Below are 19,309 nucleotides of genomic sequence, written 5' to 3'. Positions count from 1 at the left end.
GATGGAGGAATGCGTGATGAGCCTCAAGTAGTCATACTTCCATTATGGAGTAGATAGTATGCATTAATTCTCATTGAAGGGAGATAGTCAAGACACAAATGTGAGATGAAGAGGAGTAATGGGAGTGGGGCGTGGCCCACTTGAAAACAAGAGATCATATAAATATGAGGCAAAGAGTGTTTAATGAAGTGAGATGGGTCATCATAGATCTCAAACACCCATTGAATGATCCAACGGTTGAGAGAGGCTAAAGATTTAGCCTTATCAATCAACATTGATAGCTATCATGTGAATGATGATGATCAAGTACACCTTCATCACCATGCCCATAAAAGACCATTAATTTGATCTCATATCAACCATTGATTTTTAAAAACATCCAACCATCACGTATGATTTTGAACTTGTTATTTGAAAACCAAATGAGGGTGGTGTGCCACACTCTTCTTCCATCATGTTGTTCAAAATTACATTCCACTTAACCTAATGAAGTATCATTATCATGAAGCACATTACATCATCATATGTCATGGTGTGTCCTCCTTATCATCTTATCACCAATCACAACTCCTCATTTTAAAAATCTAGTAGCAAATTACAAAACTACTAGATTAAAGATTTATGAAAAATATAAAATCTCTGCATCACACGTGTACACACACATGCTACCACACATGTGCCAAAAAGCACAACACTTATCAAGAATATATGCAACAATCAAACAAGGGCTTCACATCCAGGGTAGGGCTATCCATGTCATGCCCAAAGGATAATGACATGGCAGTTTTATGGTTTGCACATGTGGCATACATTAGTAACTTGTGTGCCACACGCCACATGTGAACATCCTCCTTTGAAATTAGCATACAACAATTTTAATAAAACAATTTTCCTTGAAATACTTTTTTTTTAAATTATCTAAAATCATGATAAATTATTTTTAATCATTTTCCATCAAAATATCATGGTCTGACACTTATCATAAATCTGGTTGGGAAATTAGAGTCCCACAGGAGGTTGGGCTATATGGTCATCCATTGGGCTAGACCTGGAAACCCAATCCAATTTCTCATATCAACCCAACAAGCCCTTATTAGTCAGAACTTTAGTCAGGACATGAGTGGGTTTGTCAAAGCAAACTAATAGGTGGTTGGATTCTAGGATGTTAAGTGGATTTCAGGTATCCCTCGAGGACATGCACTCTTGCAGATGCGGGGATCCTCTCTCAGCATGTGTAGACAATTCTGATAAGTGGATCTTACCTCATCATAATGGCTTCCCAAAATGTGATTGTTTGTGCATACGTTATGAGTAAGCTAATCTTTATGCTCTGATCCAAGGTTTAAAAAGATGGTTCGGTGACTCGAATCGGTCACAACCATACTCGTGTAGGATCAGGGAATCGGTAGATCAGATTTGAAGAATCGACAGACTTGGTAATGTTTGGTTCAAATTTCTTGCAAAAAATAATTCAAGAAAAAATTGTTCATCCTTTTCTTTGACTTGACTTGGTGAAGAGTCGGTCGAACCCAATGAAGAATCGTCAGAATCGAGGGTTCCACAAAAAAATTGATGATTTGGAACTGCCTGAATCCCATTTTTTGGCTTAATCTAGAGCATTCTAAGTGATTCAAAATCAAGATCGCCCGATTCTAGATCGAGTCACCGATTTTTTAAACCTTGCTCTAATCTATGCGAATCTGGGAGAGATCAATTCAAATCTTTACAAAACCAAGTTAAATTATGGAATAGTAGAGAAAGTAAGATCCTTGAATTATGGGCTAAAAAACATCATAGATCTATTCAAATCTGCTTCTTTATTGAGTCCACTAGCAGCACCAACTTCTCAATATGTGTATATTGCTTAAAAATGCTTTTTAAAATTTTACCAACTAATGAATAACAGAAAATTACTGGAAATAAGCTAAATTAAAGAAGGAAAATAAACTAAATTAGGTAGGTAAAGAGATACTTACTTCTAAGGACACGAAACCCGATGTTTCAGGCTTGGATAGCGCCTCTCTTCTGATGCCACCATCTCATTTTATTGTATGCCTTATGCTTGCTGGAATTGGTAGATCTATGGCTATTTCACCTAGATCTAGGGTTCCTAAGGCTAGAGGGACCTCGTCAGTCGGAATCATGCCCATCCGACAATTGAGTGCCATGTCGAAGGGCATTATTCCCATTTGGTCTGGGTTTGTTTGTTTGCTTTTGGTGCGGTTTGCTATTACATCAGGTTTGCTTTTGACGATCAGAGTACCACTGTCGGTCTCGTCTACCGAGTCTAGTCGGGGGCAGTTTTATTAGCCAATCCTGAAGGTCTGGGACTGCCGGCTAGACGAGCTGATGTCTCTGGTAGGTTTTGCTCTGGCTTTGTCAGTTTCTTACCTTTGTTCTAGAGTGTGTTTGTGACCTCGTGGGAACAATGTTCTTCCTCATGAGACTAGTTTTGCTGTCTTGGCGAGTCTTTTGTCTTTCGAGTCCTTTTGCAACTGGACTCAGGCTGTCGAAATCTTTTCGTTGAAGCTCGTATTTTTGGATCCTGGTAGTGTACCACTAGGGATCTTCCTCTTTTTGAGTGAGGGCTGAAGCCACCTGTTGAGGTGAACACTGCATCAACTTGTTTATTGGTCCAAACGTCCTTTACGGATTTTTGCTTGACCTTGGGAAGCGACGCCGTAGAGATCATTTTCACCAACTCCTTTTTATTTTAGGGCTCTTTTACCCATGACCTTTTGGCCATGTCTACCCTTATCATCCATTTTTACTCACAATGCCCTTTCGGGTTTTCATAGTGCCCGGTTTTTTATTCACGAAACTCTTTTACTCATGGTTTCGTGACTGTGCCCATCCGTCATTTTTTTGTGAAGGCATGTTTAAGGTCATACCTCTGGGACCTGTGCGAAACAGTTTAACATCATGTGGCCAGGACGTGCACTATAGTTTAAGGTCATACATCTGGACCATAAAAGAGATGAGTGGCAGTCTGTGGAGGCCATGGAGTGAGTATGATGGCAGTTTGACTCACTTGGGGAAATGGCATTAGGCTACGTATGAAAGATGGATGATGTATGAAATGTGAGTGGACGATGGTGACCCACTAACTTACAACGAGTATGGATGGTGGGATGGTTCGCCATTTTGTGAGAGCGGGTGAGACTCACTGGGGAATGAGGTATGGTGATGAAGTGATTGGACACACTGGGGAGGTAATGAAGGTGGCGCGTGCACACTAACAGGTAGGTTAGGGAAGGCGTGCATGAAAATGCACTTAAAGGCGTATGCGTGTATGTGGGGGCAAGTTTTTAAAAGTCATGCCTCTTGGACCTGTGCTAAATAGTTTATCGTCATGTAGCCTGGACGTGTACTATCATTTAAGGTCATATAGCTTGGACCGTGGTTATACATTTTAGATTCATACAACTAGGACTATGCAGTTTAAGGTCATGCAACTAGACCTCCGCTACAGTTTAAGGTCATATAGTTTGGACCATGGTGTTGAGTCCTTTAACATGTTGCGATTAAGATGTGCACTATGGTTTAAGGTCATACAGCTAGACCGTGGTTATGCAATTTAAAGTCATACAACTAGGACCGTGAAATTTAATATAGTGCAACTAAACCTCTGCTACAGTTTAAGGTCATATAGTTTGGACTAGGGAGTTTTAGGGTCGTGCAACTAGACCATTGTGTGGGTCGCCATGTAGGTGGAGCTCCATGAGGATTAGGTCTGTGGATGGAAATCCATCTCCCTAGGGATAAAATGGTTAAGACCATTCACAAACTGAGGGCTTAAATGAAAATGGTGACCTGATGAAGGATGACCAACAAAAGCGGACTTCACTAAGGCCTAGGGGGGCAAGCGTGGCTCCCTGGGGTGAAAGATGAGACTCTATGGAGAATTGGCTTACGATCGGTAACCCGACTCCCTGAGGATAAGATAGCTTGGTGTGAAACAGACCCACCAGGAATTGAAGAGGTAAGAATGAACCTAACTCCACTGGGGATAATGGGCTGCAGTATGGGTGTGACTTCTATGGGGAGAAGGGACAGTGGCCTACTCTTGACTCCATTGGGGATGATAGGTCACGGCTTGGGTGCAATAGCCTGGGTGAAACTCCATTTAGGATGACACGTCATGGCTTGTGTGCAAAGGCCTGGGTGCAACTCCACTAGGGATAGTGGTGGGACACACAAGGATTCAGCAGGAAATATGCGACAATAGACATCTTGAAATACAGCCAGCGCCAGGTTTAGCAATAATTGTTTTATTTTTTTGCCAGTGTTCAACCGGCACTGAGTTTTAAAAAACACAACCGACGTTGGGTTGTTAAAACTCAGCTGGTGTTGTGAAAGAGCCATGACATTGTTTGAACACAACCGACGCTAAGTAAACTAGCGCTAGGGTTGTTTGAAACTCACCCGGCGCCAAGTCGACCGATGCTAGGGTTGTTTGGAAATCACATGGCGCTGGGCATGGATCAATGAGAGTTACATCATGCCTCGAGTCAAAGTCCGACCCGGCTCTTCATCGCTTGGCTTCCCTTGGGCGCGACTGTAATTCTCAATTTTTGAGGGGCGTTTTAGGGTAGTGTGGTCTATATAAGGGGGTAAAAACTTGAGAAATTTTTTCTTAACAGTGAGGACAAAGTGCCCGGTTGAAGTTCCGACAAGCAATGGGACTCCAGCAAAAGTTTCATAGGGAAGGTTTTCGGTGAGCAGACTTTGCCAAGAATTTGGTGAAGTTGCAGAGGAAGTTTTTAGCACAGAGGACTTTCTGGTGGAGGGAAGAGCTCTAGCTTTGGTTTTTCTGAGGGTAGAAGAGGCGGGAAATACAACATTGAGTATTTCCACGAGTTTTGAAAGGTTTTTTCCGTGGTTTTAAGGGTTTATTAGGGGTTGTAGTGATTTTTCAAGATTTTGGTGACTTCTCGACCAAAACGCAGGCAGGACAGTTTTTTAGTGGGTTTCCAGCTCTGTAGGAGAAGTTTCGGCGGGAAACCAAAGGGACAAAATAGTTGCAGGGAAGGTGAACAGTCGTGGGAGGTGAACCAACGTAGGGAAAGTGTACAGTTACCTCTTTCGTCTGTCAGGCGGAGCAACGAGACGTGGTGATGGTTGGCATTTGCTCGTATGTCAGGAGGTGCCAAAGGACGTGGAGACAATTGGCATTTGCACGTGTGTCAGGCGGTGCCGAAGGACGTGGAGACAGTTAGCATTCGCTCATGTGTCAGGTGGCATCGAAGGACGTAGAGACAGTTGCCAGTCGACACAACTAAGTTCAAGGTGTCACGATTAAATTTTGTGGCACATGTGAGAGATCTAATCACAGTCGACGCTAGCCTTAGGAGGACACAACCGACATTGGGTATTGGTAATCTCAATCGACGCTGAGTGTTGCAAACTCAGGCGACGCTAGCCATTAGCACGCAACTGGCTCTAGGCATCGATAGGATCAACCGGCGCTGAGGGTTGGCAGACGCAGCTGGCTCTAACTATTAGGAAACATAACCGGTGCTAAGTGTTGCCAAACTCAGCCGGCGTTGATCCAGTGTCTTAGTAACTTTTGGGAGTAAACCACTAAGCCCTTTATAATGGCTGGTTCTTCTTACCAAATTCCTGATGTGAAGAGGCTTCCAAAGGAAGGCAAAATCAGCGCCTGTGATTTTACAGGAGAGGTTTTACCAAGGGGTGAACCCATTTGGCTGAAGCCAGTATGCGAACCAGAGTGGCCCCTCAGTGTCACTTTAATGTTTGTTTCGAAGTACGCGAGGGCAATGATGACAATGTCAGTACTAAAGAAGGGTGGCACTTCTTCAATGTATGCATCAGAACATAGCTTCCGAAGAGAACTTTCCCACCTTAGGGAAACGAATGGTACAAGCAAAAGGACGACTATTGTGGTCAGCAAAAGGCCTCTGGATTCAGGGGGAGCACCAATACTTGAAGGGATACTCTTCTTGGACTTCCAAGGTATTGGTGGCATACATAAGCACTCTTGAACGTGCTTCACTATTAGCAACGGTCCAGTGTTTGGGCAGCTACTATGACCATTGCTCCAATACAGTAAAGGTATTACTGGAGACATGGAGCCATGTTAGTAATACCTAGCTTCTTGGGCATGGGGAAGCAGGAATCTCTTTACTAGATGTTCATTTCATTAGAGGTATCCTGATGAAGAGCTGCTTGCCAGTCTTCAAAAAATCTTCGAGGCCTACCAGTCGATCACCGCCCGGTCTAGAAATGGCAAGGTCACCTGCACGGAATGAGTGAAATTCTTTTATGGGGATTATCCCAAGGGGCACTCCGAAGGGGAAAGGGAAGGCAGTTGCAAAGGAGACACCTCCTATATATAAACTTGAGATTGGAGATGACTGTGTCTTCTTGGACATGTATTTGGCCTTATTTTTGTGCAAATTCGTATTCCATAGCTGGGGGGACGACATTCGTCTAGGCGTATTATATGTGGCCTGCAACATGGCGAGAGGGCGCGAGTATGCCCCTGCTCAGCCAGTCTTATGTAACATTTACCATGGCTTGGGGCTCATCTCGCGTGGACAGGCCTACAGTGGCAAAAAGGGAGGGGATGACATTGTAGAAGGAGAGGCATTTCCTGGGGATTTTAAAACTCCATTCCCCATCCATTACGAGTACGGGTGGCTAGCGGCCTATTTCCCTGACACCTATGTCAAAAATCAGTGCTTAGGAGATAAACTGTGGCCCTTCTTGATGAGGATCTCCAATTAGAGGGCTATCTTTCATACCCTAGGGGAAGCTCGGGGTCTATTTGGGAATGACTCTTTGAACATGAGACGGGTCCCCTTCCCGGTTGGGAGCTTCATCGACCTTGCTTTCATTGATGAGTTAGGGAAGGAGCTAGACGGCGCTCCAATAACCTTTAAGGAGCTCATGTTCATCCTAAGAATCAAAGGGGGAGTTCTACCTTATCGGACTCCGCACAGTGCCAGGTTAGAGGGGTATTTCCCCCACCGCTTGCCCGTCAGCATGGGCTTGATCAAGGCTGCCCCTTCTTGGTGTTTTTCGAAAAGCATCGAAGTAAGGTGAATAAGGGGAAGACGGAAGAGTTTGGAAATTTTCGTGAGTGTTGCCTGCCAGAGCATATACAGACCGCTTGGTCTATGTGTCCAGAGATGACAGAAACCAACAAATATGTATTACCTCACTTTGACAGGAGGGTCCAAGCGACCAAGGCTTATGTGAACTGGTGGAGAATCACCAGTGAGGGATATTGGGATAAAGATCACCCTTGGAAAGGGGAAAACGGTAACTGGCATCAGGATACCAGGCAAAGGAGAACAGTGGATGCTCCTACTTCTGATGCGGTATTTGTCTTAGATTATTCCTCTAACTGGAGAGCTTTAGAGCTTCTGCATGAGATAGCAGCTGATGAGGCCTCGTCAGAATTTCTTGGAATGAAGACGAGGACTGGGAGTGTCTTCGATAATCTTAGTTCCATCTTCAAGTGGGATGAGGGGTGGCAAGTCCCCGGTTATGAAAAAAGTTCCCCACAGGACTTGGATGCCCTAATCGGGAGTGGTCCCCACAGTAAATTGGCTGGAGGGCCTTCTCAGGGAGGTAGATCTGAAGCGGCCGCTCCTATTTCGACAAGGGGGAAGAAAAGAAAGCGCTTGATCGCTGCCAATACTCGTGCACCATTTTCAGTTAGTGGGCATACTCGGAGGCGCAAGAGTGCCAACCTTCCTATGATGTCAGAACCAGACGGTATCTCTTCCTCTTCTGATCTTTTAGAAACTCCCCCAGTATCACCCTCTGTGCTCTCTGGACTATCTTCTACTTCTCCTGAATTGTCTTATTTTTCTTCCAAAACTGAGGCAGATGACTCTGGCCACTCTGAGCCCATTGTCATTGCTTCTGATTAGGAGGTGACTCCGAATCTTGTGGCGGTAAATACAGGGGCAGTCCTTGAGTCGGAAGAAGCTCGGGTGGGTACTGATGAGGGTGCAGGTCCCAGAGAAACTGATCCAAGAAGAGAATCTGATGTTGATGTGGTCTCCGTGCATCAGGAAAGTGCCCTGACGAGGCAGGGGATATGACTCAAGAAGAAGAGTCCATAGTTGATGATGAGCCCAGGCACTAAGAGGTTGCTGCCTCCATGGTCCCAAGGCATAAAGATGAGGGGACTGAGCTCTTTGTGGCTGAGGTTCTGGCCATTGAAGGTGCAAGCAAATGGAAGAAGCTGTGGCTAGAGCAGAATTGGTTGGAGAGGAGGCGGTTCCTGAACTTGCTAATACTGAAGTGGCAGTTCAGGAAGATGAAGAGAAAGGGGAAAAATTTTCTTCAAAACTTGCTGGGACAGAAGTAGAGGTCCCTATGGGAGGAGGTCAAGGCAGGGAAGCTGGCATTGAAGAACCCGAGCAGGTTGAGGCTTCTTCAGAAGTAGTAATCCTAAGAACACCATACAGGCCCATTTTTAGAGGGGTTTCTAACATGATTGCAAGCATGCTTCGAGCAGGCCTTCAGGGCTTAAGGGAGTTGCCTTTCAATGATCTAGGCGAAGCTTTGGCAAGACTGAAGGAGTTTCCTGTGACCACAGCAATTGGGAGTGCACCAGAAGTGCTTTCCCATTTAATGCAACTCTAAACGAGTTGGAGAGATGGCGATTAGGGGTGCTACACCATGAGGAAGAAACTAGCAATCTAGCCTTCTTGGAAGAGTCGATCTTGCACCGTCGTAAGGAGATAGATGCTTGCATCGAGAAGAAGGCCACGATAACTGGCTGTTAGCAGGATCTCAGGAGGGAGGCGAGAGGAAGCTTCAAGAGAATGATCGAAATCAGAGAACAGATGCGAATACTGAGACAAGAATTCGCGGGCCTTGAGACGGAGATGGTTCAGAGGAAGGTCGTAGAGGCCTCATTGGTTGAATATTTGTCTGAACTCAATAGCACAATTGAGACGGTAATTATGACGATGGCAGAGGAGACTCAAACGGTGGCGAAACTGAAGGAGCATGTCTAGGGCATCGAGACTTCTCCTGTAGCGCACAACGTAGAGATAAATAAGATGATCAATAGTTTTTGAACATGTCATTTCCTCTTGCCAGTGCTTTGTAAAAGTTTTTAACTAATGAATAAAGTGCTTCTCTCTTTTGATTGACTTTGCTGCATGATTTCATTCTCTTCTTAGTTTTGCTACACCTCATGTGATTTCATTTTTTATTTGAATGCCTTTCGACACTTTTATTGCCCCAAGAGGCTAATACCCTAGGCCTTGTTTAGCCCCATGGTGGGCTGTTGTGGCTTGGATAGCTTTGAAATGGGGAGTCGTTGCTTTTTCTCCCCTCAATGTCTGATTGGCCAAGGGCTCATAGTTCACTTTCCTCATGATTTGGTAAGCCTGGTTGCTATAGATAGTCTAGTCAAAAGGGGCTTCGACCTCCATTAGTGGAGCATTTACTTCAAGCTCATCATATCTTTTAGTCTCCGGCGCGAACTCCTTTAGAGGTTTTGAAGCGATACGCATGACCTCCAACTGAATCTGGAGACTGCGAACTTTGGTTCTTAAGTTTGCTAGGGGATCCTGCCTCCCAGGGGAAGAAAGTTGCTCTTTATCAAACTACTCTCCTCCTAAGAGGTTGGGGAAAAGTAGAACTTTCAGCTGGTCACCAGTCCGAGGAGCATCCTCTGTACTTATAGCAATGGAATTTTGAAAAATATTTTGTGACGGTTGTCGCGCCACTTCATCTTTCAAGAGCACAATGGGGATGTGCAGGACTTTCTACTGGTCCGGCGTATAGGTGATATTGGGAGTCAGGAATTCTATCCACATGACTTGCTCAATCTTAAGAATGACCTCTGGTTCATCTTCAGGCCAAGGTGACACAGAACTGGGAGCAGAGGGCGAAGCCTCCTTTACAAGCGAAGAAGATGTTTCTTGAGGGATAATGGTTGGGATGTAGAATGAAGGGTAGTTAGGGGTAAAATTCTGCCCTGCCTTTCTTCCTCTTTGAACTTGTTCACCAATGTTTTCCCAACATCTTCAACATCTTCATGAGAATAAGATGCTGTCTTGATTGTAGAATTGTGACCTCCATCATTTGGCCTCTGGGGCGACTCCAGATCCATGAAGTAATATTTAGCGTCAGTATAGTGAATTTCGACCACAGGGAATGATCTTTTGCCAGTATAGACCGTATGTTATCTCCCGTCTCAGTTATATTAAAACATTGGTGTAATGTCGATGGAACCACCCCCTGGTCATGGAGCCATGGCCGATCGAGGAGAATATTGTAGGAAGTGTCAGTGTCGATTACATGAAACTGGGCGTAATCATTCAACTCACCGGTCTTAAAATGAAGGTGTACCATGTCAGTTGGCTTCTCTCCTGATTGGTTGAACCCTTGAACTGTGACGTGGGTCGTGGTAAGATTTTCGGACCCCAACCCTAATCGAGTAAGGATCCACCTTGGAATAAGGTTGACTGCTGCCCCTCCATCTAACATAATTCGGTTGATGGGGCATGCATGTAATTCGCTAGTAACAAAGAGAGGGTGACTATGAAATTTTTCCCCCAGCTGCAGATCGTCCTCTAAAAAGGTGATTGACATACATCCTTGTAGAATTGTCGGGTCTACCTCAATGGGTTCTACTTCAGTATCGTACACTTCTAGGTTAGAGAGCATGAGGGTATCATAGATACTGAGAAGAGCCGAAAGTTTCTGTAGATGCCCTATCACATCATATTTCACCTTTTCTTAATCAAGGCCTTGTGTTCCTGGTCCTACCACTGATTTGGGTGGTATGTTGTGAGGAGCAGGTTTGGGTAGAAAAGGCTTATTTTGGCAAACTGGTTGACTTGATTGCACAGCTGGCTTGGTTTGAGTGACGGAAGCTTGAGGTTTTGGAAGAGGTTGAGTGTATGGGATCAAAGGGGTCCCAGAGAATTGGAGAATAAGTGGATTGTTTGAAGTATTAGGATTAGGAAGGAGGCCAGTGAGCTGTAAGATAGGAGGATTGTTTGATTCCTTCGAATTCTCAGTCGAGAGCCTCGAAGTCTGGGCATATCAAGGTTGCACCTACAGGGGTCATAGAAGAGGGAGAATGAGAAGCAGGAGAAGAAGGAGAAGGGTTAGAAGATGGGGGACTTTTAAGGTCGTTCCCCTCACCAGACTGATCTGCATAGCTTTTTACGTCATCACTAGGGTTGGACGGGTGCAGGGCATCTTTTAGGTCTTTCCCTTGCTTAAACCATTGGGAGACGCTTTTAACGTCGTCACCCTCATTGGACGTGTGCTGAGTGGGAGATGGCACAAGAAAATCTTCTTGACAAGATGAAAAAGGAAGAAGGATCGTGTCAGGGATGAGTTCCAGTAAAGTTGGCAGTGGAGGAAGGGGACTAGGAAATTCTTGCTCGATTGTGAGTTGAGAGGTCTTGTTTCTTCGGCGAGTATCCCTTGTTGCCCATCTCTTTCTTGTGTTTTGAGGTGATGTTTGATTCATCTCGCTGGGCTTGCTAACAACATTAACTTGGCAAACTGCTTCTCTCCTTAAGGACTTGAGTCTGCTTCGGCCATGGTAGACTATCCATTCCATGACTGGGAAGCCAGGGATTCGGCGGAGTCCGAGTCAATGATAGGAAGGTCCTGCTTTATGAGATCTTCTTGCCCTGATAGAGGAATGACTTGGGGATCACTTACGAGGAGATTGTAAAACTCCTGACACTGTCGCATTTTATTTGCAAATATATCAAGGAACCTTTTGCATTCTGCCAGGTAATGGCCTCTTAGTTGATGGTACGAGCACCAACGATCCTCAGTCCGCTTAGTAAGGTGATGGGGTTGCCTTACATTAAGGGTGATTATGCTTTCCTGAAGCATCATAATGAAGAAGGCGTAAAGGATGCCATTTCGTCTTCCTCTTGGATGGTTACGGCATGGGAGGCCTCGGCTGCCCCAAAGGCCTTCTTTAAGTCTTCAAGCTTTATCTGACCCTTCTAAATCAGGGCCTCAATAATATCCTTCAGCGAGTAGCAGTCATCTATAGGATGATTGATCCTCCGATGGTAGGCACAATAATTTGCCTGAGTGTCAAGGTCAAGTTGCTCGGGAAACTTGGCTTTTGGAAGATGGATCATATTCTGTTCCAATAATAACTGGAACAACACAAGGACCCATTCCTTCTCGAAGGGATAGACCTTGTTCCTATGCCTGGTGAAATAATCACCTTGGTCAAGGTTGGCTGGTGGGCGTACCCGATTGTATGACTGTTGTTTCTTGCCTGCCTGGGGTGTTACATTTGTTGTGCTTACCCCTTTAGAGAGGTCTAAAGTTTGGGAGGGAGCGTTCTTTGAATCAGTGTCCGTGACGGCTGCATTGACTACCCCTTTCTGTTGGCTACCCCATGTGTTATTCCGAGAGCTACCATTGCCCCTATTGTTTACTGATCTTGTAGATGGTTGTTGTGTCCCACCATGGTGGCGTGATAAAATTTTTTTGCAAACTGATTTAGTGATCAACTCTGACGTGGAGGTCAGATTAGAGGCCTCGACATGTAAAGCGATCTCGGGTCACATGTTCTGCACGAAAGTTTGGACTACTTCCTTTTCAGGCATAGGATTAGGATGACGAGAAACAAAATTTCTCCATCTTGATATGAACTGATCCACAGGCTCATCGAAATCTTGAGTCAAGGTGAGAAGTTCGATGGTTTGAACCTCTCTCTTGACCTCATAGAAGTGTTGATGGAACAGTTTCTCCATCTCCTCCCATGTATGCACTGAGTTTGAAGGAAGTCGGGCATACCATTGAAAAGCTGGGCCATCGAGGGTCTCAATGAACTGTTGAAGAAGAAGTCTCCCGTCAGCCACTGTTTCTCGACATGCTTCCTGGAAGTGGGCAATATGTTGGTTTGGGGATGTGGTTTCGTTGAATAAAGGAAACTTCCCTTTCTTATAATCTGAGGGAAACGGGACCTGATCAATATACGAGGGGTATGGCCTTTGATAAGGCGTCGTAGCCTGTATCCCCGAGATTTGTTTATTCTTTAGGCTATGAGTGACCAAAGCGTCAATGTCTATCTGAGAGATGGGTGAGGGACATGAATGTCCTATGAGGTAGAAGGAGGGGGCTGCCGTGGAGGTGCTCCATCAGAGTGATGGGAATTGACCTCATGGTTGGCCGACTGGCGTGCGGCATCGATACGATCAATCTTTTCCATCATCGCGCACACCATATCCTCAAACTTGTTCATGCGCTCTTCCTGCACATCAAAGGGCTCGCTTACAACCATTACGCTGACCGTTTCTCTATGGAGGTCAACGTTAGTGGCAACTGAGGGCTTGCAAACTTGACGGGTCGTATGTGGTAGGTTAGTCAGCAGGGGGCTAGTATGCCCTGACTGAACTCGAATCTTGTATCATGATTGCGTTTGGATCGGTTCTCGACGTTCTTCGGATCGTGGCTGCTGAGTGGCTAGGACTTCTTCTACGACAGTAAACATAGCATAGGGCTCATGGAGCTCTTCTTCAGGCTTAATCGTCTGAAGGGGGTAAAAGGGATTCAGGTAAAGAGGTTCATCATAATTGGTTGTTTTGACTGCCTTGGTCACCTCTCTAGTCGCAAACCTCTATAACATTTAGCCTTGACGTTTTGATGGACCTCACGCCAAAACTGCAATCTAGGTCGTGGTTGGTCTGCTCTTCTTGCACAGGAGAGAGCTCTCTCCATCAGATGCGGCAATGAATGAGGGCTAGGAACTGGAGTCACATTGGGTCGGGGAGGTTGAAGGACTCGATCTTCCATCAGGTCATTACCTTGAGCTCTCTTGTGGGCTCCAGAGACACGGCCAAATACGGGACTGGTTCAGGATGGTACTCTTGGGGAAAACCTTCGAGTACCAAGGCTAAAGGTGCTTGCTTGGTGAAGGAGCAGGCATGAGTAAGGTTGACGCATGAGGAGGCCTGAGTCGACGGTGAGGGGACGTCTGTGATGGCAACACATGTGCGCCCTTTGAAGAAGGATAACGGGAGACCTGGGGGTCTGCCAGATCTCGTGGAAGTGATCTGGCCTTAGGAGGCCAAGAATTACAGGCAGGGGTCTATAAGAAACCAGGTGTAGGCCTACCCCTTACAGGGTGCGCTTGTGTGTGTAGAGTAGGAGGACGCGGAGGTCGTCTCTTGTGTCCTCGGGTTAGCATAGCAATGGCGTTGCCCCGAGCGGTGAGATGCATGTGATCAGCATGCACAGGACCTGACCTTAGAAGGTCTGATCCTGAATGCTGACTCGGGGTAGCTCAAGGGTAGCTCGGAAATGTGGCTCGAGTGAGTGACCCACAAGCCTTGTGGTGTATGTGAGGGGTGGAGACCATGAGGATTCCACCTTGATGTGTTGAGCCTTTAAGGATAGAGACCAATGGTGTAGAAATATGGGGGGTAGCCTTATGGCGACCCAGAGAAGGAATGACAACTTGTTTACCGTCTGCAAAAAGGGATTGGGTAGCCTTCTGACGTAGCTCAGGAACATTACCGGCCAGTGACTTGTCATGGCTATGTGCATGCTGTGTGGGGCAACAGAAGTGCTGCCGATGCAGGGTGCCTTGGTGGAGTTTCCACCAGAGAGAGGAGATGGGGAGTGAGGGACCTTTAAGTCCCGCCTCACACCGGTCTAGGTAAAGACCTGGGAGCTAGACAAGGGGTCTTTGCTCAAGAGGATGGTTGGGAATGAAGTCAGAGGAACTTGTACCCTAGGGACACTATCTAATGCGGGGATAAGAAAATCCTGGATCCGGATAAACGGGTTACCAAACCCGAAAGCCATAAAATGTGAAAAGATAATGAAAGTAGATAAAAGAAGAAACTAGCTAAAAGAGAACGATCCGACTAAGGGGTAGTAAGTCCCCAGTGGAGTCACCAAACTGGTTAGGTGCCCCTATCTCACCCTCCGGATCATTTGGGGATCGAGCGACACGCATCTCGGGTTTTGATAGAAGACCCGGGACGTTTTTGAGATCGCTCTCTTGGGAACCACATTCGAGAATAGGGGCAGGTGTTACCAACTGGTGAAGAGGAGTTTTAAGGTGAGTTCGGGACTTACTCGGGCTGGCTCACGTGGGTGCCCTCTTAGATCATGAAGAAAGCCCCTCAGTAATAAAATTGGTTCGAAATTGCCTCCCTTGGCTTGTATTCTTCTGTTTTCTGCAATCACACACATACATCAAAGTTATAAGACAAGTGGGTCAGACCTCACCCTTTTCCTCTTTGATGAACATACACAAGCATGCGCATCCAAAAGAAGAAGAGAAAAGTAAGATGGGGGAGAGAAGAATTCGGCTGAGTGAGAGGATCAAAGTGGTGACTAAGCTAGTGAATAATTGGCTTGATGTGGTAGCAAAATGAGTTCGGTAACTAAGACCGGCTCACAAGACGACTACTAGACGTCATTACCATTACTGACTAGCTAGGCACGATGGCTAGTCTGTCATGGCAATAAAGCGGGCCAAGTAATCCTGGCACAATAACATTACAGCTAGACGACAGGACTACCATGAGAGGCTAACCTCAATCCCTCTTAGTCGAATGAAAGAATAACAGAATGATTGTTATGAGGAAAGAATAAGAAATGAAATAAGAGAAGAAGGGAACAGAAGGAAGGAGGGAGAAGAAGAGTATGAAAGTCGAGAGAATAAAAGAGAGAGAGGGAAGGAAGATGCAATCGGCGTTAGGCATTGCTGACTGTGTTAGAAGGAAGAGAGAGAAAATGCAATCAGCGTTAGGCTTCATAAACTGTGTCAGAAGAAGAGAGAGAAAATGCAGTCGACGTTAGGCTTCACCGACTGTGTCAGAAGAAGAGAGAGCAAATACAGTTGGCACTAGGCTCCACCGACTGTGTCAAAAGAAGAGAGAGCAAACGCAGTCGGCGCTAGGCTTCGTCGACTGTGTCAGAAGTAGAGATAGAAAATGCAGTCGGTGCTAGGCTTCATCGACTGTGTCAAAAGAAGAGGGAGAAAATGCAATCGGTGCTAAGCTTCACTGACTATGTCAAAAGAAGAGAGAGAAAATACAGTCGGTGCTAGGCCTCACCAATTGTGCTAGAAGAAGAGAGAGAAAATGCAGTCGATGCTAGGCTGTGCCGACTGTGTCAAAAGAAGAGAGAAAACACAGTTGGTGTTAGGCTTCGCCGACTGTGATAGAAGAGAAGAAATCCAGCCGGTGCTAGGCTTCATTGACTACAATAGAGAAGGAGAGAGAGAAATCCAACCAACGTTAGGCTTCGCCGACTGTGACAGAAGAGAAGGAAAGAGAGAAATCCAGCCAGTACTAGGCTTCGTCGACGGTGACAAAGAGAAGGAGAGAGAGAAATCCAGCCGGCGCTAGGCTTCACTGATTGTGATAGAAGAGAAGGAGAGAAAGAAATCCAGCCAGTGCTAGGCTTCAACGACTGCATTAGACTAAGAACGGAGGGAGATAGAGATGAGAAGAAGAGAGAAAGAGATCGAGATGAGAAAAGAAAGAGAGAGAGATAGAGATGAGAAGAAGGGACTGACTTCAACTTCCTTAAGGAATCCTCGTCGTTCCAACTCTTGACTTGTTGTTATCAGTCTACAAGGAGGGGAAGGAGAAATGGGATGAGCTATACAACTCGGTAAGTAGGTCTAATCGTTATGCATCAATAATGAGCCTACTCATGAAATCATAAGCAATTTATTTAACTATATGAAATTTATATGCATGAGTCATAAGAATCAGCTATCAGATCAGGGCATCAATTATAAGCATTCTATTCATATAGCAAGTATCATTCAATCGATTCAATCATCGACATTGACAATCACTATTCAATTATTACCCACTCACTCCCTAGCTCACCTACTCCCTCAGTAGAGGCCTTATCCATCAGGCTAAGACAAACCTATTGCTTAGGACCTTTACCTTCTCTCAAGAGGGAGAGCAATGACAAGAGGGGAAATCCACTTCGTAATACCCTCATACTCACACACACGGCTCCCAGCGCGCATTGAGGGTTCGATAGGCACTTACCTTGCAAGGCGTCAGTCGCTAATCTCATCTCAGTAAATCTCTGGGGGTGCGACCCTCCCATTTCACTTTTCCCCTAACTGCTTCCTATCATTCAGCAAGTTAAGAGATATAGCTGGCATCACTTTCCTCAGTATAGCAATCCTCACTACCAATGGGTGCCCCATCGCATAGCGAGCAATACCAATAAAATAGTATCCACTACCAATGAATGCCCCATCGCGTAGCGACCAGTATTAGTAAAACAATGGCCAGTATCACAATATTATCATAGAACAGTGCCCACTACCAATGGGTGTCCCATTGTGTAATGGTCATTATTATGGGCTCTTATCGTGCTCAAGCATTTAATTTCATTCATGCTAAATCAGTGCATTATAACAGATGAATCAAATTTTCTTCATGCAAGAACGGAGTCTTACTTAGAATCATCTAGCATTCACAAAACATTATAACATTTATCATGAAGCATCCCTTGCATGAGCTATCACATAGAATTTAAACCTAGACATCATCGGTAGCAATTCGACACTTATCATGTAACATTCATCGTAGAAAAATCACATTAGCTTTGCACTTATCCATTTATCACATAGCGCATAGTTGAGTAGCACCATCAACATAACACCATGGCATTCCCATGAAAAACATCACATAATACTCACATTTATCACTTATCAAATATGTTACATAGCTACTTGAATAGCTTAATAAGTAATTCTGAGAAAGGTGGCAGATGACGAGCATAACACTAATTTTGTGAGGTGCAACTGTGACATATCCCTCTTCTTGGGGCGTAATTCCCAATCCTGGGAAAGTTTCGAAATACTTTAAATATGCAACATTAAGTTCATGCTTGAGGCTTTAACATGGTGGTGATTTGAAGGAATTTGAATGACATCTGTTAGGTCAAAATCTCTGCTCAAAATGATTAAAAGTTGCTGGAAATTTCTTATAACAGTGGGTAGTGACGTACCTACGCATTTCGGGGCATAACTCTCAATTTAATAGGAACTTCAAAATTATCAAAACATGCAACTTTAAAATTATTCACTAAAATTTCAAATGGTAGCATTTTAAAGACGTTTGGACACCCTTTGATAGGCCAAAAGTGCGGTACAAAAAGAGTCACGGTTGCTGGAATTTACCACGACTGTGGGCAGTGATATACCCCAATATTTTGAGGCATATCTTTTGATCCATACAAAATTTTTATTTACTATAAAAAGAAAACATAAAATACACACACATATATTTCATTCAAGACTGATTTGGGCCCATTTGGAGGCCGTTTGGTTACCAAAAGGCCCAAGGAAAAGACCCTTACAGTTGCTGGAAAATCCTTCTATCCCACGTTTTAACATGCTATCTAAATGATACGCACCATTTCACAAGCCAAAGTAAAACCCAGCACAATCCTTATTCATGTCAAGTAAATTAAGCAAGTTTTATGAGGAAACTACTCTATAATTTTATCAAGTTCATTATTCAATGCTCAATCACTCCTTCAAGCCCCTTTTTATTCATTTATATTCATACACCTCATTCCATCATCTTGCTCTTCATATCAACTTAAATTTCAATCCTATGAAATGAAATGATGCACGACACTAAACCCACTTACTTGTTCCTCACAGTTTCTTCAACCCCACTCACTTCCTTCTCAAGCTTCACGAGGGGCTCCCTTTCACTGGTGGCAGTTAGCTTCTTGGAGAGAGAGTATGAGACAATCGAGGGAAAACGATGTTGAAAGGGGAGGGGAGAGGGATTAAGTACCCACAGTAGGTGGGATCCACTATTGCTGACTGGGTAGGTGAAAGCCACTGTAGCTGACATGAACGGCACTGACAGGTACAGCACTGACAAGTGCGGTGCTGGTAGTAGTCACATCTTCCCTTTTCACTCATGGCACTACTCTCAGCTCATCCACGGGGTTTCTCATTTGCTGCCTTCACAGGCGACAATAACCACCTACATGCACGGCGATGCTCCAAACAACACTATAGTCACGGCGATGCTCAAATTTTCACTCACAGCGTTGCTCTTCCATCTCTCTCTTCACAACCGACGTTAGGCCTCTTCCACAGACGACGATGCACACTCCTATCTTCACACGCGGTGCTGAATTTTCACGCGCGACGTTGGTTCTCTCTCTCCTCTTTACTTCATAGATGGTGTTGGGTCACAAACGACGCTAAGCTCTTATACAAGCGCGACGATGCTCCAAATGGCGCTAGGCCTCTGTTTCACCCTCCTTCGTCATGCCCGTCTTTGGACTTGGAGAAAATTGTGGTCCT

The sequence above is a fragment of the Amborella trichopoda genome, chromosome 13 (assembly GCF_054954075.1).
Source record: "Amborella trichopoda isolate Santa Cruz 75 chromosome 13, AtrichopodaSantaCruz75HAP2 v2.0, whole genome shotgun sequence".
Classification (NCBI taxonomy): Eukaryota; Viridiplantae; Streptophyta; class Magnoliopsida; order Amborellales; family Amborellaceae; genus Amborella; species Amborella trichopoda.
Note: the sequence above shows the minus strand (reverse complement) of the source record.